The 24,690-nt window shown below is 38.5% G+C and overlaps 1 long non-coding RNA gene across 2 annotated transcripts in view; it reads left to right on the forward strand.

The window, feature by feature from the left end:
- Positions 1-24,690, forward strand: part of LOC138849335 (uncharacterized) — a 45,153-nt gene that overhangs the window by 16,674 nt on the left and 3,789 nt on the right. Inside the window, exons 1-2 of one of the 2 annotated variants that reach the window (XR_016232542.1) lie at positions 449-590; positions 5,954-6,127. This is a non-coding gene — a long non-coding RNA (uncharacterized LOC138849335). Of the gene's footprint in view, positions 1-448; positions 591-5,953; positions 6,128-24,690 lie in introns of those variants that run through there. The other variant, XR_011388050.2, reaches the window with a different exon arrangement.

Consider the following 24,690-nt stretch of genomic DNA (forward strand, 5'->3'; position numbering starts at 1 on the left):
AAACAATATATTGATAAAGGTGCCATTATTTCTTTTTCACAGATATGGAATTTGAGGATAAAGTTATGTATTTGGCCATAAGGCACTTGATAAGAAAAAGATTTCAGATTTGAATTTAAGTTTTTGCTTCTTAGGTCCTTGTAGTTGAGAAGACTACTGTTCTGTCTCTTAGAAGAATTCAGGGGTCGCATGGTCCATTGGCAGACTGGCTGCAGTAACCTCCTGCAGGAACAATAGCACATCAGCAGATGTCTGATGTGGTGGCTCAGGCAGAGAAGCTGCATTGCAGGTACAGTGTCTGGGCCCAGCCAGGTCCAGGCGCTATCCATTTGACTCACCACCGCAGACCACACCTGTGTTTTTGCCTAGTTTTCTCACAGAAGCACGGTGATAAAAGCCTCCTTTTATAGCCTTTGCAAAATAAATCGAAGTGCAGTGTTTACAAAGACACTCCACTTCATCGGTCTGCTCCTAGCCTTCGAGTGCTCCAGTCCTGCAGGCACCACTTGTTTCAACAGCCTGAAGGAAAGAACCTTTTACGAAGATCAAATGAGACATTCAAAAAGAAATCTAGTTTCTTACTCCCATGGGTAGGTAAAGTAGCCTTTTATGTTTTGATTTAAATGTTGAGATTTCCTTTTTCAGACACCAGGGAGAACTAGATTTATAGTCATACCTCCTTACATGGTAGTTTCCCATTCTGCAGTTTTAGTAACCTGTAGTCAATTGTGGCCCCAAATATTACATGGAAAATTCAGAAATAAACAATCCAAAAGTTTTAAATTGCAGGTGGCAGGCTGTTTTAAGTAGCGTGATGAGATCTCTCACCATTCTGGTCCATTCCACCCAGGTTATGAATCTTCCCTTTGTCTGGTGTATCCATGCTGTATGTTCTACTCATCTACTGGTCATGTGGTGGTCATCTTGGTTACTAGATTGAGTGCTATGACACTGACAGTGCTGTGTTCCAGTAAACTTTATTTTATTTAGTAATTCTTTCTAACTCAATAGCAATGATGCTGACAATTCTGTTACAGTTTACTGTTAATCCCTTCAGGTAATTTGTTTAAAGGATATATGAAACATAAATGAATTTCATGTTTAGACCTGGGTCCCATCCCTAAGCTATCTCACATATATGAAAATATTCCAAAATTTAAAAAACTCCAAAATCTGAAATGCTTATGACATTTTAGGAAAGGATTACTGTACCTGAAGTGTTATTGGAGCTGTGAATTTACTTGGATTGATAAAGAACACAGGTTTATTTATTTTTTGCATTCTTTAAATGTTTATACTTCTGTTAACTCTAATGTACATGTCTTGGATCAACTTTCCAATTACTTCAATAGATTAGCAATGGTGAATGGCCACACAGAACATATATATGCCTTTCATTTGGAATTTCTTAGCAAGAGCCAACTTGAATTTATACCCTAGTGGGTAAGATCTCTTGCTTATATGTCTATATTCCCTTCTACTTATCTTCTATTGACTCTAAATCCTTCAATATTTTCCTCTTTAGTCCTGAATCAAAGCTAAGTATCACTTGGATTTTTTAAATTTTATTTTTAAATTTTAGATTAACATTTAACATTCTAAAGGGATATTTCTCTCTCTCTCTCTCTCTCTGTCTCTCTCTCTCTCCACACACACACACACACACACACACACAGCATAAACTAACCATATCAGGCAATTGGTCCTTCTATTAGAATATCTTTTGTTTGTGCTTGCAGCACCCTTAGTCCTATGTTCCAGTTCTTTATACAAAATACAATACTTTTTCATGAGCTATAGCATTGCAAAACAGAAGAACCCATTACATTCGCCCTATTGTATGTTGGTACCCATTATCCAACTTCTTCCTCCACTCTTCTTCCACTGTTCAAAACCTCTATTAAGTACTACTTAAAATTTTTAACTTCAGATCTATCTACCTATCTACCATCTATTATCTCTGTAATCTATATTTATATATATATATATATTATATGTAGTATTTGCATTTCTGTATCTACCTATTTCACTTAAGATAATGCTCTTTAGTTCCATTCTTCTAGCTCCAAAGATCAAGATTTCATTTTTTGTGGTGAATAAATATTTCATTGAATATATATATATATATACACACACACACACACACACATATGTCACTTTTTTTATCTGTTCATCCATCAGTGGACATGTAGGTTGATTTCACATCTTGGGTATTTTGAATCATGTTACAGTGAACATGGGGGAGCAGGAATCTCTTTCACATGCTGATTTCATTTCCTTCAGATATTTACCTGGAAATGCACTATCTGAGTCATATGATAGATCTATTTTCATTTTTTTGAGGAACTGTCCTCCATTATGATCATACTAATTTTTATACCTACCAATAGTATATTAGATTTCCTTTTCTCAACATGTTTATCACCATATGGTAGTTTTTGTCTTTTGGATAATAACCATTCTAACTGGAGAGAGATTGATACCTTTTATTTGCATTTTGCTAATGGCTAATGATATTGAACATTTTTGCATATATTGGTTAGCCATTTATATGTCTTCTTTTGAGAAATATCTGTTCAGATCCTTTGCCCATTTCTCAGCTCCCCAAATGGCTGCAGTGGCCAGAGCTGTGCCAATCCGAAGCCAGGAGGCAAGAGTCTTCTTCTGGGTTTCCAACGCCAGTGCGGGGGCCCAAGAATTGGGCCATCTTCTACTGCCTTTCCAGGCCATAGGAGAAAGCTGGATTGGAAATGGAGCAGGTGGATCTCAAACTGGTGCCCACATGGGATTCCAGCACTGCAGGCAGCAACTTTACCTGCTGTGCCACAGTGCCGGGGGCCCCTATTGATTGCTTCTTTTGCTTTGCAGATGCTTCTTAGTTTGATATAGTCTTATCTGTCTAATCTCAGCTTTTCATTTTAAATGAAAACAGGTTCAATGTTTACTGAAGAGACTTCTTTCCAACACAATACATTTTCTCCTGAAGATTCAGTAGGAAAATTCTGGCAAAGACCCGAGAACTACTTGATTACTTTGAAGTTATCATTTCCGTAACTGAGAACAACCTGAAATTCTAGGGAGAGTTGGAGATATCACAGGCCTACAAAATCATTTTCTTTTGGACAAAAGCATAGTATTTAGGAAGCTTCCATTGAGCCACTAGAGACTACCAGTTAGAGTGGTAAAGGTTTAGTATTTCATTGAAATGGACCTTAGTTATTTCTGTGAAATCCCCTAACTGAGCACAGATGGTGGTACTTTAAATCCATACAGACCTTGTCAGTACAAAGGATGACAAAGAACTTAACTATATTTGAGGTTGCCATGCTGCAGAGCATCCAATAGGGAGATTAAAGAGTTGCATGGACCATTAGCACTGTAGAAACTGAACAAATGTTTAGAGAAGAGAAATGTTGACTACTGACCTAAAGAGGAATTCTACATTTTTCTAAAGAAACCCAATAGATCTAATATGAAAGAACAGGCTAGATTTTGATCTTAATAATTCCTATTCTTTTTTATTCATTTTTTGAGCATTCATTATGTGTCTAACACCATTGTTGCACTGTGGGGAATGCTGAGGTGGATAAGTCAGATTATCGGCTTTTGCAGTTAGAAGAACAAAAATAACACCCCTTTATTTGTTTATCCTTGGAACCAATTTAAAATAAGATACAAGTATTTTAATCAAAACAGTAGCTTTATTACTGATAAAGCTTATTGGAGAACATGTACAAATCGATTTGCTAATAGTATCACTTTTAAGTCTAGACTTTTGGGCAACTCACTCTGAGTTTGGGTTAGCAGAGCAGACAAACTTAGAAATGCTATTATTTAACCAGTCATGCATTTTGAGCCCAAACTTGAAACTTTAAAAAATTTTTTTATTTATTTTTATTTATTTTTTTTTACAGGCAGGGTTAGACAGTGAGAGAGAGAGAGACAGAGAGAAAGGTCTTCCTTTTCCGTTGGTTCACCCCCCAAGTGGCTGCTGTGCCGGCAGGTTGTGGCCGGAGCACTGCACCAATCCGAAGCCAGGAGCCAGGTGCTTCTTCCTGGTCTCCCATACAGGTGCAGGGCCCATCCTCCACTGCACTCCTGGGCCACAGCAGAGAGCTGGACAGGAAGAGGAGCAACTGGGACAGAATCTGGCGTCCCAACCAGGACTAGAACCCAGGGTGCCGGTGCTGCAGGCGGAGGATTAGCCTAGTGAGCCGCGGTGCCAGCCCAAACTTGAAACTTTTTAAAAAATATTTATTTATCAAGCCGGCGCCGTGGCTCAATAGGCTAATCCTCCACCTTGCGGCGCCGGCACACCGGGTTCTAGTCCCGGTTGGGGCGCCGGATTCTGTCCCGGTTGCCCCTCTTCCAGGCCAGCTCTCTGCTATGGCCAGGGAGTGCAGTGGAGGATGGCCCAGGTGCTTGGGCCCTGCACCCCATGGGAGACCAGGAAAAGCACCTGGCTCCTGGCTCCTGCCAGGATCAGCGCGGTGCGCCCGCTGCAGCGGCGGCCATTGGAGGGTGAACCAGCGGCAAAGGAAGACCTTTCTCTCTCTGTCTCTCTCTCACTGTCCACTCTGCCTGTCAAAAAAAAAAAAAAAAAAAAAAAAAAAATTTATTTATCTATCTATTTGAAAGGTAGAGTGACAGAGACACATGCACGTGTATGTGTGTGTGCGCACACACACACACACAAACATACATGTACACAGAGATATCTTCCATCTGCTGGTACACTCCCCAATGGTCAAAATGGATGGGGCTGGGCCAGGCTGAAGCCAGTAGCCTGGATTTCCAACTGGGTCTCCTACATGGCTTGCAGGGATCCATGTATTTGGACAAACATCCACTACCTTCCCATCTACTGGATTGGAAGGGGAGCAGACAGACTTGACCAGCACTTTGATATTGAATGCTGATGACTGCCTCATCTGCCACATTACAATACCAGCCCTCAAACTGGAAATTTTTAAAATTGTTTAGCTCATTTTCATCGAATTCAGTGGCCTACCAATGAGACAATAAAGACTGAAGCCTACAGTATTGCATCAGTTGTAGTAGCCCCATGGAATTTTCAGAAGGAAAAAGATCTGAATTTAATACTCTCCAGTTTCTCCTAGCCCATGGCCTTAAGCTCTAAATTTATGGTAAAATGTTGATGTATCTGTCCAGTTCAGCCAAAGAGATTATCATATATTAGGGAAGTCCTGCTGTGGCCTTTGTAATGCCTCTCCCCCCAAGCTAGCTAGTATTGAATTTTCAGTACCTTCCTGTAATTACTGATGGGGAGTTTAGTTTTTTTCCTTAACTGGTCTTTGAAATGGTTTAGGAAGGACAGTACCTTAGACTAAAATATGCTTCCTATTTTATTCTCTTCTAAAATTTTATTCTATCAGAGGTTGTAAAATAAACCCAAATCACAAAAGCCATCATCATCAAATTAGAGATGATTCTACCTGGATATAATCTCTTTCTTGCTACTAAGTTGCGAGGAAGATGTAAAATTATTAAAAACAAAGCCTCTTGGTTCTTAATGAAGTTTGAATTTATTAAGTCCAAAAACCTACTTAAGGATATTAGTAGGTAAGCTTTGAAAGTTTTGAAACTTGATATGGACAAATAACAGGTTGTGGATTTGGACTTGTTTGTACATGTCTTTGTACATCCCTAGTTCACCTTCATGGTATTATCGATTTGTGATTTTTTTCTCCCATTATTTAGTGTATAATTATGGGTTCAGTTGTTTACATGATCTATATCTGTGTCTTTTACTTTAAGGGATCCTCCCACCAAAGAGGATAATTTATTTCCTTTTTCTTTGATCTTGAATATGGCTGTGTGACATGTTTGGCCAATTGGATGTTAGCTGTCCTGATACTGAGTCTGGAAAAAGTGCTTGAGTATTTCTGGTTTTGTTCTTGTGTTTCTTCCATTGCTTTCACTATGTTCCTAGGTTAACCTCTTGGAGAATGAGAGATATGAGGAGCACAGCTAATTCGCCCAAATTATACTGTCTAAAGTCAGATTAGATCAACCAACATCCAACTGGCACCAGACATGTGAGCAAGCCCAGCCAAGTAGAGAAGAACTGATTTGTAAGAGGTCCAGATTACATCAGAGGTCCACAGTAAGTCATTTACACTTACTGCCTTACATCATTGAGTTTTTATGGTTATGTGACATACACATATATTTTTTATGGAAATAAATAATTGATACCTCCTCTGTTTTCACCATTAGATTGTGAGTTTTCTTCCAGCAGGGATTATGAAAAGGTCATCCTTTTTCTTCCCCAATATATCTTGTATAAAGAAGGCATATGTGCTGAATTAAAGATAACATAGATAAATAAATTCTTACTATACTGTCCAAGTATAAATGACCCCAAATTTGTTTACATTTGTCTTTGAAATATGCAGTTGTTTTGTGGTTGTAGCCCATTTATTTCCACATTTGTTAGGCTAGCATTAGTGATGTTATATTACTGCATCAAACTTTGAAGAAGAGTAGATATGGAAGAAATAATGAGGCCAGAGAAAACAAATTGGTGATGAAATGAAAATGTCACTGTTGATCAGTAGCTGACCATAAGAAATAACAATCCATTGATCTTAGTTGTCCACCTCCCCCCTTTCATGATGCTGTCAACTATGAATTACAAAAAATGTTTACAGCCTCCACTTTCTTGTTATCGAAATCACTATTGTCTGATGATGAAATAGCTCAAGTTATCGTTGAGGTAAACCCAAACAGGTTATTCCTATTTGTTTACATTTTAAAAGAGCACAGATCTTCCAGTTAAAGAAGCAGAATCAAGTGGTTTAAAGTTTGTCTGCTGGTTTCCTAGTGTTGAGATGGTACAAATTTATGAAAGCTGTATTTTAAGGACAATTTATCTGTTTTTTACAGAAGCTGAAGTCTTAATAGATAGGGTATTACTTGGAAAGTTGAGGGACCACAGGGCCAGGTGTGTATAATTCCTTGCAATGTGAGGATGCACCTGGTCACAGCCTTCTTTGAACTCTCACATTGTCCACTTGATGAGTGATACGTCCATTCTAAAGTGCCACAAAAACATAGATACTACGGGTCCTGGGGGAATAATCAAGAAAGATCTGTCCCTTAAGGCAAATTATTTTTCATTTCTATTTGACAAACATTGAATTAACATTGTAAAATAAAGACATTTCAAGAGTTTCAGAGGTAGGGAGAAAGAAGTGACTTTTTAATCAGGTGTTAAGATGTACAGATTAGAAAATTTGTCTAATAATAGATTCTGAACTAAAAAATGTTGTCATGTTTTTTTGAAGTATTCTGATCTAGCAGTAACAACATTTTCCATATAGTTATTGTTTTAAATATTCATGGGAAGAGGTAGGTCATAGGTCTTTGCAAGTTTCGGATTCTTATCTAGTTGCCAATTTATCCTCGAGTTGGTTTGCATGTTTTCAGTTTGTTTGTTTTTTTTTTTTTTCCTCACTAATAAGTCATTTTATAGTGAAACTGTGCCCTATTCCTTAACCAATTTTTCAGAGCCGTAAAGAAGAATCTGTGGTTCTTATGAAAAAAATAAATTTTATTTCAACATTTTGGTGAAGGACATTGAAATGGCCTTCAGTTGTGTTCAGAGCCAGTTAAATGTCGGATTTATGTCTTAAACTAGACAGTAGTCAAATATAGCCTTCTGAGAAGAAACCTCGTATAATGAAAGGAGCATGGATTTTAGACTTAGAAAGACATGCATTCCAATCTTCACTCTGACATTTACTAATTATTCAATTATGGCTGGTTATGGAGCCTAGCTGACCCTCAGTTGCCTTTTCTGTGAAATTGTATTAACACAGGTATGATGGATTAACACAAGCGAAGTACAGTTGGCTCTCTACACCCATGGGTTCTGCGTATGCAGATTTAACTAAGGACAAGTCAAACATATTCAGAAAAAAATTACATCTATACTTAACAGGTGTAAGATTTCTGGTTATTTTTCCCTAAACAATACAATATAACAACTACCTGTACACCCTTTATATTGTATTAAGTAATATAAATAGTCTAGAGACGAGCTGAGGTATACAGAAGTTTGTGTTTAGATTATATGTAAATAACAATCCATTTTATATAGGGGCAGTAAGAATCTGTATTTTGGTATCTGTGAGGGTTTCTGGAGCCAATGCCTCATGGATACAAAGGCATTTCTACACAGATAGCAAGCATCTCTACACATTAATTCAAATTCTGAATTCAAACCACATTAAGCTTCTCCCCTTATTACCAAGCTTTTTTGGTTTTCTCATGCTTAGCTCATATAAACTGAAGACAGTCAAATAAAACCATCATTGGTTATGAAAGAAGGAAGGAAAGCCCAGGGCCCCGAATTAGTACAGATCTGTCAGGGGGTGAATAATTCTGCACTGAGCTGGACTATCTATATATCTTAATTACAGTTATATTCTCTGACTACTAGGGTTCTAGGGTTGAATTAAAGTTAATTGGTGAACATGAAACACAGAGCGACTAACTCATTAGCAAGCTCCTATCCAAGCCATCCACATCACTGTTTTTGACTCTTTAGGCTTAAGAGGTTGATGACATTTTTAAAAATGTAAGTTTTCAAGTGCTTGATGATCCCAGCTGAGCTGGATATATAATACGCTCTACCTTGGGCCTGATGAAACTGTAAAGCAGAGGCGTGACATGGGGAGTAAATCTCAACTTTCTCTGAGGAATTTGTTAAAACATACTCACACTCTAGTTACTTATACTCTGAAAAACAATTCTAATTTCAGAGCTGGATAATTCTTTTTAAATATAACACTGTTATCCATTCCATTTCCACTGAACATTGAGCAAGTGTTCAGGGATAGGGTAAAATCAGTGATTCAAAGGGGAAAGTATGCCTATAGTGAAAAATGTGAGAAGCAGTTCTTACAAAAGGAAGAGAAAGGATTCCTTCCTTATCCAATTTGTAGGGTGTGATGCAGATCTAATTTCTAGTTATTGCAGGTCATGGAAGTAAAATAATCAGATGCTTTTTTCTCCTAATTCCTTCCTTCCCCTAAAATGTTGGCCTGGGTTGTGGGAAGCCATCTCTAGATTGAAACCCTTTACTCCCTTAGCAGTCTCTGAAGTTCCATGCAGATAACCTGATCTGCTGATTTTTATTTCTGAACAGCAGTGCTGTTAGACCTGAAGGAGAGACTGCTGAGGGACTTGAATGAAGACAGAAAAATTCTATGCAGGATTCATGGTTGTATTTCACCATTTAGATTGTAAAAAACCAACCAACCTAACAAAAAAAAAAAACCAACTAAAAACAGTAAAGAGCTTTAAAGAGAAAGATAGGACTTACTGTGAGAATGTGATTCTTTTCTACAGTGGAACAAGTATGTCTAAGTGAATGAACTTTTAACTCTGGTATAAACTGATTCTTCCAGCAGAAAGTCTCTTGGTACAAAGCAAGAGTGCCTCAGGCGAAGGATTTAAGACAGAAAAAGAAGACCTTATATGCCATTTTATCCTCTCTGTTTTTATAGTTATGTCGCATTAACTTTAATGAGGCCAAATGTCTATCAAGCTTTAGAACTATATGAGAAATTTTAAGGAGAATGGTTATACATTCAATTCAGAAAAGGTACTCTGGATAGTCTGTTAGACCTTTTTTCTTATTATTAAGGTTGACTTTTTAAAATCGGAGCTTTTTAAATTTTGTGCTATGTGACACAACCTTAAAAAAAACCTTAGAAAATCCTGTGATAAAATTTTAAAGTGAAGTGTTTTGAGAAGTAAAAAGAATATGATGGGTGAAATCTTTTGACAGAAAGATGACAAGCAGGTAGACAGGAAAGAATTAAGCCTGCTAGTCGAAGAAAAAATTACCAAAAATAATATATTATATAACAATGGCCTGGGATGAGTCATTTTCTATTTATCTCTTGGTAAAAACTGCTTAATGATTACAATATTTATCCATTAATATTTTTTATTTGAAGTATAATTCAAAACCCTCTATCAATCTGCTGAAGGTTAAGGCAGGTATTTATTTTAAAATGAAAAAAAGATTGCAAATTTCCATCCCTTCTAGTCATAATATAGAAGAGATCTATAGCTGGAGACTTTCTGGGGAAACATTTGTGTGCCATGACTGCTCTTGATGCAGGCTTGTAATGATGACAAAGCCCTGTTCCTGCTAGGGAAGGAAAGCCTCTCACAGCAGATGTAGAAATTCTTTCCCAGGTAAAAGCAACCAGTGCTGTAATTTAATTCTATTCTAAGCCAATGTCTAGAATTTCAGGGGAAAGGTGAAAAATATCTCCATGATGTTCAGTAAATTAGTTTTAAAATTTGCCCATGGGGAATGAAAGGTGGTTTCTCTAGAGGGAAGCTTTAGATTACCTTTCTCGCTTCCTGACTTGGCTGAGTTTGTGACAATAGAGAATGGCATGTGGCAGAGCAATCTGGCTTCAGCTGTTCATTGTTAGGTTCAATGTGATTCCAGGACTGTATATTCAAAAAGAATTCTTCACATAGGACATATTTATTCAGCAACCATGATGTTGTTCTTCAAATTATATTATTCTGTTTTAAGTATCCAATTTGGCCAAAATATCTAGCCTCATTCCAGAAATCCAGGCAATGTGCAAACCTAATGTCTACTCACAAGTTATGAGCAGAAAGGGGATCAAGACTCAAAAACTCTGATCTCCCAATCTTCCCTGGCTACAATACTTCCCTCTGATGTGAGATTAGAGTCTGGAATATAGGCAAACGGTTTTATTTAAAACATACTCAGAGGTCTCAGTGTTTAGGCTGATTAAATATCCAGTCCACTATGTGGAAATAATTTAGTGTCTTCAGGGCTATAAATCATCCCAACACAATGTCAAAACTGAGCACATTAGGTTCCCAGAACAATGACTATGTTATACCATTTAAAAGACACTCATAATAAACCACTATCATTGACAGCATACTTACCAACTACTGAGCAATTTAATAGGCTCACTTTCTTTACATTATCTAGAAATGAGAAAACAGAGGTTTGAAAACTCTTAGGAATTTTCCCAAAGTCATGCAGTAGAGTGAGGATTAAACTCAGGGCTATCTTTTTTCAGTCTCATGTTTCACTATATCATACCACCCTCTTAATGGAGAGAGAACATAATAAAGTTCCCAAACACCCCAAACAGTAGTGAGTTAAAGTGGATTTGCTTTTCTTGTCATAGACCAGATTGAAATGTCAGTATCTGTATGGCAGCTGCATTGTACTGGGGACTCAGTTTCTGTCATGTGGCTCTGCTTTCACTGGGGTATGTAGGGATCAAGAGGGCTCATCACCGTGTCTCCTTCCAGTGCATGGAAAGCAGGCAGAGAAATGGAGGCATGGAGGTCATGTCACTTCCCTGTAAAGGCACAATCACTTTTACTCATAAGCCATTGACTTGAACTTACCCATATGGTTCATGTCCAGTTGCCAAGGAATGTGGGAAATTAAGCTTTCATTCTGAATAGCCATGAAACTAGGTAAAACCAGGCAAGCTTATCATTATGGAAAAGAAAAGTATGGGTATAGTATGGGTATAGTTATTAGAAATAAATACAGGGACTTTACATAATGGAATCTGCTATTTGCCTCATTTTAGTGAAGATTTCAAGGTCCAGAGAGATGATATAAATTAACAAATGTTACACACATGTTGGTGGCACAGTACATTCTAGAGGTCAGTTCTCCTGATCCCCAGGTCTATGCTTTATCTCTTGTATCGTATCAACTGTATAGGCTCACCACTATTAGTGAAAAAAGCAATATTCCCTGAATTACACAGGTGATTCTCAATTATGCTCATTAGCATATACACAATTCCCAGAGAACTGCAAAGATGCTTTGTACTCTCGGTCTGTGAGTCAATTTGAAAATACATACATATTTAAATATGTTTGTATATCTCAGGATGATGGTTTGGAAAAGAGATTTGCAAAAACATTTCTGCTATGGAAATGTGGTATGGGGGAATTTAGTGCAATTTTCTAACACACACAGAGAGAATGTGTTCTGGAATTTATTATACTGTACATTTCACTTGGATTGCCTGACAGATCATTGGAATTTAATTTTAATTAAAAATATTGTGCATAGCCTAGTAGTCTATAGCCTCTTACTGCCATGCAATTTTTGGAAGGCAATAGAAAATTGAAATCATTTTCGGGTGTTGAAAGTTTGTGTTCTCAGTCCATGGGCCAAGTCACAATTTACTTCTGATTTTTGAAAGACCCATGCTTTGTGAGCACACTAATTAAGAAAAAAACAGAATTTATTGTGACACATCATTAGTTTAGCGCTAGGCTGCCCCTGAAGGGAGTGGTAGTTTAGAAAATAGATTGTGCAGGAATAGTAAGCAAAAACCGAAACCAAAGTGGGACAGAGGACTAACTCTTCGAACAATCACTATGAGCTCTTCTCCATCATATGTTTCCATTCACTGAAGCACCTCCTTAGTTTTTGTGAAATGTTCATCAATGTCAAGAACAATGCTTTCTATGGATCTTGTGTTCTGTGCTTTATAAAGTGCTTGTCCATGGGAAGATATAATTTCATCTGCAAAACAATACAGTGTGGTAAGAGCAAGGGGCAGTGATTCCCATTTATACAGACAAGGAAATCAGTCATAAGTTATAACTACATGTTAATCATAGTAAAAGCAGCAAAAGCAAGTCATATTTGACTATGAATCTAGTGTTGGCATTTTGAGGACAGGGTGTTTGTAAAATTGAATGTTCCTTACATGGACATTTTCTATGAAAGTTGAAACAACATTTAGTCTAGTAGCTGAATTTTTTTTCCGAATTATTGTTTGCTGAATGCTTTACATTGCTTTACTTTTTGTTTTCTATGTGAAGTCCATTTTATAGAAGAGAATTCTAATTCTGGTAGACTGAGGTATCCATGCTAAGTTTCATTTTTCTGCCCTTCATTTCTGTTAGCATCTTTTACCATGCCCAGAGCCTCTGTTGTCCTGCTGTTTCTTACTGTAGTACCTTGTCTCTGCACTCTTTATCATTTATTCCATTTCTGTTTGGTTTAGGAATTCTACGTTGTCATCCTGTAGTCTATTAGAAAGCCTGTCCATTATCAGGAGATATGGATTAGACGTGGGTATAGCATACATCAGCATAGTCATAGATATTTATAATACATATTTGGATACTTAGTTGACCACCCTTTTGCACTGGAATGCTATAATTTGTGCAGTTATTTTGTTCAATACAAGATTTTTCCATTGAAATATAGTGAAGAGGAAAAGGGAGTTTGTTCTTTTCCTTTGGGTCCATTTATTTTTACCTTTCAAGAAATCAAACTTAGCCAGATTTATGGAGCTAGGCAAATTCTATTTCAAACACCATGAGGATTACTTTGCTAATACTATTACTGAAACTACTCCAGAATGTTTGCTGCTGAACACTTAACATGAACTTGGCTTTGCTTTGGATCTTCTTGGTCTTTTTTGGTATGATATCTTAAGATTCTAAGAGTAATTTGCTACCATGCTAAAAACTTTGAGAAGTACGAACTATTTAATTTTTGTTTGTAGCCTTAAATCAAATGACTAGACTTTTATTCTTTTTTGTTTCTTCTTTTTTTAAAAAAACTTTTTTGAGACAACATATTTTGATTTACATTATAGTCAAGGGCTTAATGCTCCAGTAGATTAAGAGTTCAACAAGTAAAAAGTAGAAAGACTATAGTTCAGATGGTCTATAAGCAAAGGCTATAATTAAATAATTAATTATATAATTAATTAAATAATAATTAAATGAAAAGATATCATTTTTACTCATATACAGTCAATTTTAGAATAATTACAGATCGTTAAAACTGCAGTAGTATATCATTCTTTTATTTATTTATTTATTTATTTTTTTGACAGGCAGAGTGGACAGTGAGAGAGACAGAGAGAAAGGTCTTCCTTTGCCGTTGGTTCACCCTCCAATGGCCGCCGCGGCCAGCGCGCTGCGGCCGGCGCACTGCGCTGATCCGATGGCAGGAGCCAGGAGCCAGGTGCTTTTCCTAGTCTCCCATGGGGTGCAGGGCCCGAGCACCTGGGCCATCCTCCACTGCACTCCCTGGCCACAGCAGAGGGCTGGCCTGGAAGAGGGGCAACCAGGACAGAATCCGGCGCCCCGACTGGGACTAGAACCCGGTGTGCCGGCGCCGCTAGGCTGAGGATTAGCCTAGTGAGCCGCGGCGCTGGCCTATATCATTCTTTTTTTTAAATATTTACTTATTTATTTGAAAGGCAGAGTTACAGAGAGGCAGAGGGAGGGAAAGAGAGAGAGAGAGAGGAGAGAGAGAGGAGAGAGAGAGAGAGGAGAGAGAGAGAGGGGTTTTCTATTTGCTCATTCATTCCCCAGTTGGCTGCAATGGCTGGAGCTGGGTCAATCTGAAGCCAGGAGCCAGGAGCTTCCTCCAGGTCTCCCATTTGGGTGCAGGGACCCAAGGACTTGGGCCATCTTCTACTGCTCTCCCAGGCCATAGCAGAGAGCTGGATCAGAAGAGGAGCAGCTGGGACTCGAACTGGCACCCATATGGAATGCTGGCACTGCAGGCAATGGCTTTATGCGCTACACCACAGAGCCAGCTCCAGCATATCATTAACAATTTGTTTGACAAAAATATAAGTCAAAGTTTGACAAAACTACATTTGCAGCAGTATTGTTACTTGCAGGCATTTTTGTTTGTTTAAAAATTAGTACCCAAATATATTCTTTTTTTTTAAGTATACAGTTCTAGGATCTTATTATTTGCCCCTTTTCTGTTGATGTCTCTTTTATAAAAATTGTAAAGGAATTTATTAATATATTAGATTCTGAAGGTAACAGAAAATGCATGATATTTACTACAACACAGTTCTTTTTTTTTTAAGATTTATTTTGTTCATTTTAAAGATAGAGTTACAGAGAGAGGTTGAGAGAGAGAGAGAGAGAGAGAGAGAGAGAGGCCATATGGGATGCATGTGCTATAGGCTGGGACTTTAACCCACTGTGCCACAGCGCCGGGCCCCACAACACAATTCTTATCAAATCTTACCACGTATACTCTTGATCCACTGTTTTGGTCATGTGAACTACCTTTCAAACAAGAATTAGAAGATGACTACTTTTTCATTTCTATATGTCAATAACTTCCTAAGTACAAAATGTAATAGGTCTTTTTCTCTAATGTCAGCTGGCTGGAATTCAGTCTTCAGGGAGGATCCTTAGTTTCTTCATAGTCAGAATTGAATTCCTCACTTCCCTGTTTCCCTAGTCAGGGTTCCTGGTACTCCGATGCTAACCCTGGATTCGCTGGGGACTTTCTGTATCCACCTTTGAGAAGGCTGTCTGTGTTGCACTTTGTTTTTCCACTGGAGGAGCAGCTTAAGTACCTGACTGTGGCCAAAAAGGAGGTTTTCCGGGCGATTGTAGGGTTTTTTGGAATGGCCACTTCTAGCAATATTGCCATGGTGGGAATGTGGATGCATAGAAGAAAGATCTCAGGTGGTCAAAAATGTTTTCCATTTCCTTCAAACTACCTACCCGATAAGGAGGAATTCATGTTGTAGACTAGGAATGAGAGGAATATTTTAGAGTTACATTATTTTTTGTGTATATAAGTGACTATATCTGGGTATTTTTAAGCATTTCTTTTTCTAAACTTTCAGTTTGTTGATGTTCTAAATTTTCCTTAGTACGGACAGCTCTTACTTCAGTGAATATAACTTTTTGATTTCTTTTTATGTATTTGAAAGGCAAAGTTATACACACACACACACACACACACACACACAAAGATAGATAGAGTGAGAGAGAGAGAGAGAGAGAGAGAGAGGTCTTCCATCTTCTGTTTCACTCCCCAAATTGCTGCAATAGTTGGGGCTGGGCCAGGCTGAAGCCAGGAGCCAGGAGCTTCTTCTGGGTCTCCCACATGGGTACAGGGGCCGAAGCACTTGGGCTTTTCTGCACTGCTTTCCCAGGTTCATTAGCAGAGAGCTGGATTGGAAGTGGAGTAGCTAGGCTCCATATATAGGATGCTGGCATTGCAGGCCGTGTCTTAACCTGCTATACACAGTGCCAGCCCCCAGTGAATGTAATTTGCTGATATTTTATGAAACATGAGGAGGAATAAATTATGGTCAGAATTTTTTTTGTGGCCAGATGTTTTAAGAGTATTTTCTGTATTGTAAATGAAAATATTTTAAAGAATTTAGAAATGTAAAATCTAGTATTTGATCACCAATGGTGAAGTCAGAAGCATGACCCAATGAGTAGCAGAAGTAGGGTTATTTGTAGTGCATTCTTTCATAAAAATAAAAACAAAAACAAAATAGCAGCAAAAATTTTTATATGTTGTTGTTAAAACATGAGAAGCCGGCCGGCGCCGCTGCTCACTAGGCTAATCCTCCGCCTTGCGGCGCCAGCACACCGGGTTCTAGTCCCGGTCGGGGCGCCGGATTCTGTCCCGGTTGCCCCTCTTCCAGGCCAGCTCTCTGCTGTGGCCAGGGAGTGCAGTGGAGGATGGCCCAAGTGCTTGGGCCCTGCACCCCATGGGAGACCAGGAGAAGCACCTGGCTCCTGCCATCGGATCAGAGCAGCGCGCTGGCCGCGGCGGCCATTGGATGGTGAACCAACAGCAAAGGAAGACCTTTCTCTCTGTCTCTCTGTCTCTCTCACTGTCCACTCTGCCTGTCAATAAATAAATAAATAAATAAATAAATAACATGAGAAGCCCTAAAATAACTTGTGTTGTCTCCATACAGCACCACAAAACCATAAATATAAGGCTTTTCAATAAAAGATGGCATAATTCTACTTTCGATTGTTTTAATAAATTTGTGGGTACAAAGTGGAAATCTCATAGCATGAGTGCAACATCACTTTAGATTTGGTTTCCCTTTTGTTTCTCAGGACCTGTCCTATCTGATAAGCTAGTCTATTACACATTTTCCCAGATACTTTGCAAAGAGCGACCTAACGATGGTGTGCTATTTACTTCTAATGATGTTAATTCAGCTTGAGAAGAGTTAAGATCGAAGATCAAAATGCTTGCCTTCAACTCTTGTTTTGGGGAAACAATTTGTCTCAACTTTTGTTTCCTCATCTACAAAGTAAGGGGCTTGAACCTAAACGTAACAAACCAAATTGTTTTCTACAGGGTGTGGGTGGGGCCAGCGGCCCTGGAGATGTGATGCATGTCTTCCCATCTGTACTTGAAAGAAAGAGACAAGGTGACTTTGTGTCTAAGAGAAACCGCAGCACTGAGGCCCTGAAACAATAGTTCCAAAATCTTGGTGTGTACAATGATTTCTTTCCTGGGCAACTTATTAATATTACCTACTCCTGCTACTCACTGCAGAAATACTGATCCATGAAGTCTGGCGTGATGGTTAGCAATCTGCCTATTCGGTCAGTGCCCAGATGGGTCTGACATAGATAATCCTGGACCAGACTTTGGGAATCACTGCCCACTGTGGGCGGCACAGGATCAGCAACCATAAGCTATTCATTGATAAGTGCCAATGTTTCCCCACAAGTTTGTTGAAGCTCCATCAATTCTGAGCTTAGCCAATGATTGGTTTTATTTCTGGTGAGTGCGCTTTTGGATGAAGTTTAGAGCCAGGCAGAGGGTACCTCTCAAGGAGCCGTGTTGTATCATCTCTGGAGAAAGGTGAGGGGTCTGATTCTCTCTGGCTCTGATACTGCTTACAGGTGATGTGAGCAAGCTGTCTTCTCATGGATGCTTCTCTTTTTTAATTCTAAAATGGACGTGGTTTAATACAGTTTTTTTTTTTTAAAGATTTGTTTGTTTTATATGAAAGGCAGACTTAGAGAGAGAAAGAGAGAATCTTCCATGTGCTAGTTCACTCCCCAAATGGCCACAATGGCTGGAGCTGGATTGGTCTGAAGCCAAGAGCCAGGAGCTTTTTGATGGATGCAGTTCTTGGGCTGTCTTCTGCTGCTTTCCCAGGTGCATGAGCAGGGAACTGGATTGGAAGAGGAGCAGCTGTGACTTGAACTCATATTGGATGCAGCTTTACCTGCTGTGCCACAGTGCCATCCCCAATACAGTTTTTATAGTTTCATGATGATAAATATGTAAGATCATGCATACAAAGTAGATTGCTTAGAATATAGCAATACTGAATATAAGTTACTTTTATTGAAGGCAACAGGTAAGACACATTTGACTTAGTGATTTTTTTAAGATTTATTTATTTATTTGAAGGCAGAGTTGGAGAGAGAGAGAGGAAGAGAGAAAGAGAGGTCCTCCATCAGCTGGCTTACTCCCCAGTCACAATGGCCGGAGCTATGCCAATCTTTGCCAGGAGATTCTTTTGGGTCTCCCACATGGGTGCAGGGGCCCAAACACTTGGGCCAACTTCTACTGCTTTCCCAGGCCATAGCAGAGAGCTGGATCGGAAGTGGAGCAGCTGGGACTCGAACCAGCGCTGGGATGCTGGCGCTGCAGGCCAGAGCTTTAACACGCTGTGCCACAGCGCCATCCCCATGATCTATTTTTTAGTACAATTTACCCTTACATTTTTAATTCATTCTTCAAATACCTATGACATATTTGTCTGCCATGAACAAAGCACTCTGATGTGGTGAGACTTGGTTACATGAACAGAAGAAGTAAATCTCAAAATGAATAAGGTTTTATTTTGAATTACAAGGGGTCTTCAGGCTGGTTGTGGTGGACAGATGTTAACCACGACATGTGGAAGCGGTGGGAAGAGCAGTTAACATTCAGCATGGCCTGATTCTGTGAGTCCAGCCTTAATTCCAAACTGATGAATCCTCTCCGGTCTGAACACCTGGTCCAGGGTTGTAAGGAGGGCCTCTGGGGAGCTTTCAGTAGTTCACCTACAACTTGCCAAGGTATGGTAACATAATCTGTTTATACTTTCCTGTCAAATGGTTGCATAATCCACAAAATGTTTTTTAAAATAAATTGAAATTGGATCAGTGGTTAAGACACTGCTTATGAAGTGGCCATTCCATATGAAATGCCTGGGTGTGAGTCCAGCCTCTGCCCCCAGCATCAACTTCCTGCTAAGGTGCACCCTTCCAGCAGATGGGGGCTCCAGTACGTGGATCTCTGCTGCCTATGCGGGAGATCTGTATTGAGTTCCTGGCTTCTAGCTTTGGATTGGCTCAGCTCTGGCTGCTGTGGGCATTTAGGGAGTGAAACACTGAGGAAAGATCTCTCTCTGCCTGTCAACCTTTGAAATAAAATTTTAAAAGGCATAAAAATTTGAAGAATGATCCCTCTCTCTTCATTTGTTTAAGAAATTGTTCATCAAAATTTAAAATGCTTTGTGAGTATGAAAAAGCAAAACTCTTAACCCTTTCTGATAGTTATTGCATATTTAATATATTTTCCTGACCGGTACGGTGGGAGAAGCATTTCTTTGGCTTTGCTGGTCCTCTGTCACTGGGCAGTGCCCTTCCCAATGAGAGAGCGCTGCTTTCGGTAGAGACTCAATACCTTTGCAAAACTGCTAGACTCACCACTTGAGTTAGAGACACAGACTCCAGTTTTCCCAGAAAGAAGTGATCATCTCTTTAGGTCTTTGTGAAGTAATTGTTGGAGGAAGAAAAACATGAATATAAGGTTAACTAGATCTAGGCTTTGTGATGCCTGCAGAAATCTGTAACCCAGAGGTAAAGGATTCACCTTTTATTGTGAAGGGATACAGCCCTGGCTGAAGAGCAGACACAATGACGTTAGTTAGAAACCCAGGTCCTCAGAGAGAAATAAGGGGAATCAGAACCATCACCATTTCCTGACCACTCTGCAGCCCCTGCCTGCTTCATTAGCAATGGACAACACAGTACTTCTAATTAAAAAGTCATTTAAAATAATTTGCAAAGAGCAGGGACGTGTCAAGTGTGGAATGTTCCTCATATTGGAGCACTTCAGGGCTAATGATGATGAGGCTGGCAGTTGTTGGGGACCACAGAATCTTACTTTGGCAGCTTGAAAGAGCACCTAATTAGCACCTGTAGTTCTGTTAAAAATAAAGAAAGCAAGATGAAGTCCTGGGCCAGGTAATTTTCAGTGTTGCCTTCATGTGTTCCAGGAATCCTGCTATTCTAAATAAACTAATCAATAACAAGGGAAAATCCTGTTAACAGAGCCATGAATACCTCAATGGAAATTACAAAGATAAATAACTCAGAAGCAAAGGAAGCTGCCAGATTCCCATGCAGTCATTTAAACCAATAGTAGGCATTCTCTAAGGCCAGCTTGGATTTCCCTATTTAGATTGTTAGAGAAGTTACGTGTGTGTATATAATGTACTGTCTTTCAGGGATAAAGAAGATGACAACAGCCTCTCCTTCAGAGTATCCTCATGTAAAGACTTTCGTCTCAGAAGTATCTCTGTTCAAGTGAAGAATACTGATTCTTATTCAAACTTATTTAAGCCTCAGCTTCCTCATCTGCATTATGGAAATACTGCCATGGCATTTGTTCATTCATAAAGATTTTTGAGTGCTGCTTATTATATTTTAGGCCTTGTGTAGGTTCTGAGTGTCACTGTTATAGTCACATGTACTCCCCTTGTGATAGCATTATATTGTGTGTATATATATATATAGTGTGTTATATATATATATAGTGTATTATATATAGTGTATTTTATATATATATAGTGTATTCCTTATGTGATAGTCAATGGACATGTGTGAAAATGAAGATGACTCTGAAAATTTTCATCGTTATTACTGGAAGATATGGGTTTTTAAGCCGCAGAAATTGGTGAAATCTAAAGCCTGGCAAATATCAAAATTTGGATATTCCAAATGACTGTGTTAAGGGTAGGAAATACTTTTTGTCTTCAAAGAACTCAGTTTTATTAACACTGAGGAGTTTGATCTGAATGTGCCTTGGGTCCTAAGGAATTCTCCATGATAAATTCTCAGTTGCATTAGTCATAGTCCCCTTGATGAAATAGTGTGTCTTGCTATTTTCAAAAAAATTTGAATTTCTATAATTTGTGTTGTTTAGTTAAAACTCAGACTCAAAGCATAGACATACCCTCAGTGCAGTTATTATGGACAGGGACTCATTTCTGCTTTTTGGCCTTTTAGAAAGACTTGAGGAGCAGGGAAACTGTGAGCTAATACAATGACTCAGTTAGGGCTTTCGTGCATTATCAAATCCAATTAAAACAACCAGCACTATTCTGCTTTAATGTCATCATTGATACTTGGGAAATGAGTGCCTCGTACATCCAAGGATTCATGTTGCTTGTGTTTAGTCTTCTACTGTACGTAAACTGTAGCAGGGTTGCACCAGCATCATCTGGAAAGCTCATCTCATTTAGACACAGGTTTCTGGCACCAGTCTCCGTAGTGTCTGATTCAGTAGGTCTAGGGCCTGACAATGTGCATTCTGAATATATTTTAAGTGATGTGGTGTTACTGGTTTGGATAGCACACTGTGAGAACCATAGGAAAAGAGCGAGTCAGTCTAGATTTTGTCAGGAGCTGCAATTATAGCAGTGCTAGCTCTACTCATATAATACTTGATAGCAAAAAATGCTTTCCCATATAGTTTCATTTTATCTTCCCAGTAACCCTGGGAGGTAGGCATTATTAGTTCTGATTTATAGATGAGAACTGTACTGTAACTGCTTCTGGTTTTTCTCCCCTAATAGGCTGTGAGTTCTTTGAGGCCATTCCATATCATATTCAATTTTGTATCCTCAACACATAGCAGGGTGTCTTTGCAATAAATGTTTGCAGAATGAATAAAAGGATTTGCTCTAAGTCACATAGGGAGTTTGTGGTGGAGCCCAGTTTTGAACCTGGACTCCTTAAATCTTGGTCTAGTGCTTTTTTTTTTTTCCTCTTGGGTCTACAAATCAAAAAGCAAATTTGCTCTCACACTTGGGAAAATGTAAAAGTAGTCTTTTTCTGCTTTATCTTGAAATTCTGGATTTAAAAAACTAGCTAGCCAACATGATTAAAATGTCTTTTGAATGATATGTGAACCACTGAAGTACAACACATCAGCTGTGTCTCATCCTTTTATTCTTTTCTCCTTCACTGTGACTGCTTTACTAAATGCAGGCCATACTCACTTTGTTTCTCAGGACAGTCAGAATGATTGTGCAAAATAAAACCATGGAAAATGATCTTAAACATCAATGGGAAAAGTTTCATCACTTTTTGAAAACATTTCATCACACCATTAAAGTCTCATGGCTGGTTATAAACGTATTGAGAAAAGAAAAAATCAAGCCAATGTTCATTTTGTACATTTAATTCAGAACATTAGAAGCACTGGGAATTAAAGGGTTTTGTTTCTTTGTAAAAAACCTATCAAGCACAATTTTAATAGCACTTGCCCTCTGATTATCATATAAATTATGACAAAATAAGCATCTTTTCTATGCCTTGGAAAATTGTCATAATCCTTTCAAGGTTTGGATTAGTTTCCAATGTTTTTTCCTTTACATTTTCAATGCTGTAAAATATCTGTTAGTACTTTCAATGTGAGGTTTGTTCTGGCATCACTTCCTTTGGGAAATGCCCATTCTTTTCATCTAAATTTATAATTTTCATTTAAATTTATCATTTATGTTGATAAATTAGTTTCTCTGGCTGCATCTTGAAGTCTCTTGAATGGTAGCAGAGTCAACATTCCCATGGACAGCTATTTCTTTTATATCTCTTTGGAATCTGTGTATGAACTGCAAATTTCTTTTTTTTTAATTTATTTTTAATTTAGTAAATATAAATTTTTAAAGTACAGTTAATGGATTACAATGGCTCCCCCCCCCATAATTTCCTTCCCACTCATACCCCTCCCATCTCCCGCTCCCTCTCCCATTCCATTCACATCAAGATTCATTTTCAATTATCTTTATATACAGAAGATCAAATCAGTATATATTAAGTTAAGATTTCATCAGTTTGCACCCACACAGAAACACAAAGTGTAAAATACTGTTTCAGTACTAGTTATAGCATTACTTCACATTGGACAACACATTAAGGACAGATCCCACATGAGGAGTAAGTACACAGTGACTCCTGTTGTTGACTTAACAATTTGACACTCTTGTTTATGGCGTCAGTAATCTCCCTAGGCTCTAGTCATGAGTTGCCAAGGCTATGGAAGCCTTTTGAGTTCGCCGACTTTGATCTTATTCCGACAGGGTCATAGTCAAAGTGGAAGTTCTTTCCTCCCTTCAGAGAAAGGTACCTCCTTCTTTGATGGCCCCGTTCTTTCCACCGGGATCTCACTCATGGAGATCTTCCATTTAGGTCTTTTTTTTTTTTTTTTTTTCCCAGGGTGTCTTGGCTTTCCATGCCTAAAATACTCTCATGGGCTCTTCAGCCAGATCTGAATGCCTTAAGGGCTGATTCTGAGGCCAGCAGCATCTTTTTCAGAACTATGGCTTGACCAGATAGCTTAACACTAATCAATTCATGTTGACTTATACAACAAGGGAGACAGCCTTTACTGGAAGTAAAAGGTCCTTCTTCAGTATTCTTGTAATTGCAGTTTTCTTTCAATGTGACAACTAACTTCATTGCTTTGGCCTGAATGTTAGCCAAACTGATTGGCATTTGTTTTAGATTATAGTCTTCAATTTACAACAGAAGCAAATGCTTTATTGTAGCCATCAGTAGCTTTCTGTTCCCTGTGCAATTTAAGCAATCACACGTTGAAAATTCTTAACCTTGGTTTTGTATTCACTATCCAAGCCTTCTTGCAGCCTAGGTCTTGTCTGACCTTTGCCAACACGTTCAAGTCTTCCAATCACAATCTTACTTCATCATTTGCTTCTTTGCAGCACTTTCACCTCTGTCATTCAATTTCTTCTTTTGGTATTCATTTTAGTAAAACGTCATGGGGATTCATTGCTTGCAGACAAGAAGGTAACACAACTACCCAGTTTCCTGTCTGTGTATGAACTGAAAAGCAAATGGAGCTTGATGAATGACTGACAAATGGTAAAGAAGTGATGTGGGAAGTCATTGGCCATGATGTATACTGGTTTTTATGTAGTGATGTGTGGAATGAAAGTTAACTGTGAAGTTTGTACTTTATGTATTTATTGTTCTCACAGTGAATTTTGTTTGAATTTTGAACCATGTTATTGGAAGTTTGCTACTATTTAACTAAACCATGGAAAATAAATCTTGTGTGTGTTGAAACCATAAGGATTACCTATAACTAGAAAAAGTTTATCTCCATGTCAGGCTAAAAAATATTATCATAATTTCAAAGCCCAGTTCTATTCTCAAAATAATGTCCAAAATTATCTCTAAGTTGTTTATTGAAACAATTTTCTTTCTTTTGCTTCCAGATGGACTGCTTAAATTAAGAACACCAAAGATAGACATGGGTTTTATGTGTGTGTTGATATATTATATGTATATTTCCTAAAATTTTGTTTTTATTTATTAGGGGGACGAGAGAGAGAGAGAGAGAGAGAGAGAGAGAGAGAGAAATAGATACGCAGAGCCAGAATTCCCACCTACTGGTTCACTGTCGCAAATGGCTGCAATAGCCATGGCTGAGGAAAGGCTGAAACTGAAAGCCAGGAATTCAGTTCCATTCAGGTCTCATGTATGAATGACAGGAACTCAATCATTTGCACTACCGCTACTGTATGTTAAGAACTAGGCTGCATG

Source organism: Oryctolagus cuniculus, chromosome 4 (genome assembly GCF_051225735.1).
Source record: "Oryctolagus cuniculus isolate XC-2025 breed Fujian yellow rabbit chromosome 4, ASM5122573v1, whole genome shotgun sequence".
Lineage (NCBI taxonomy): Eukaryota > Metazoa > Chordata > Mammalia > Lagomorpha > Leporidae > Oryctolagus > Oryctolagus cuniculus.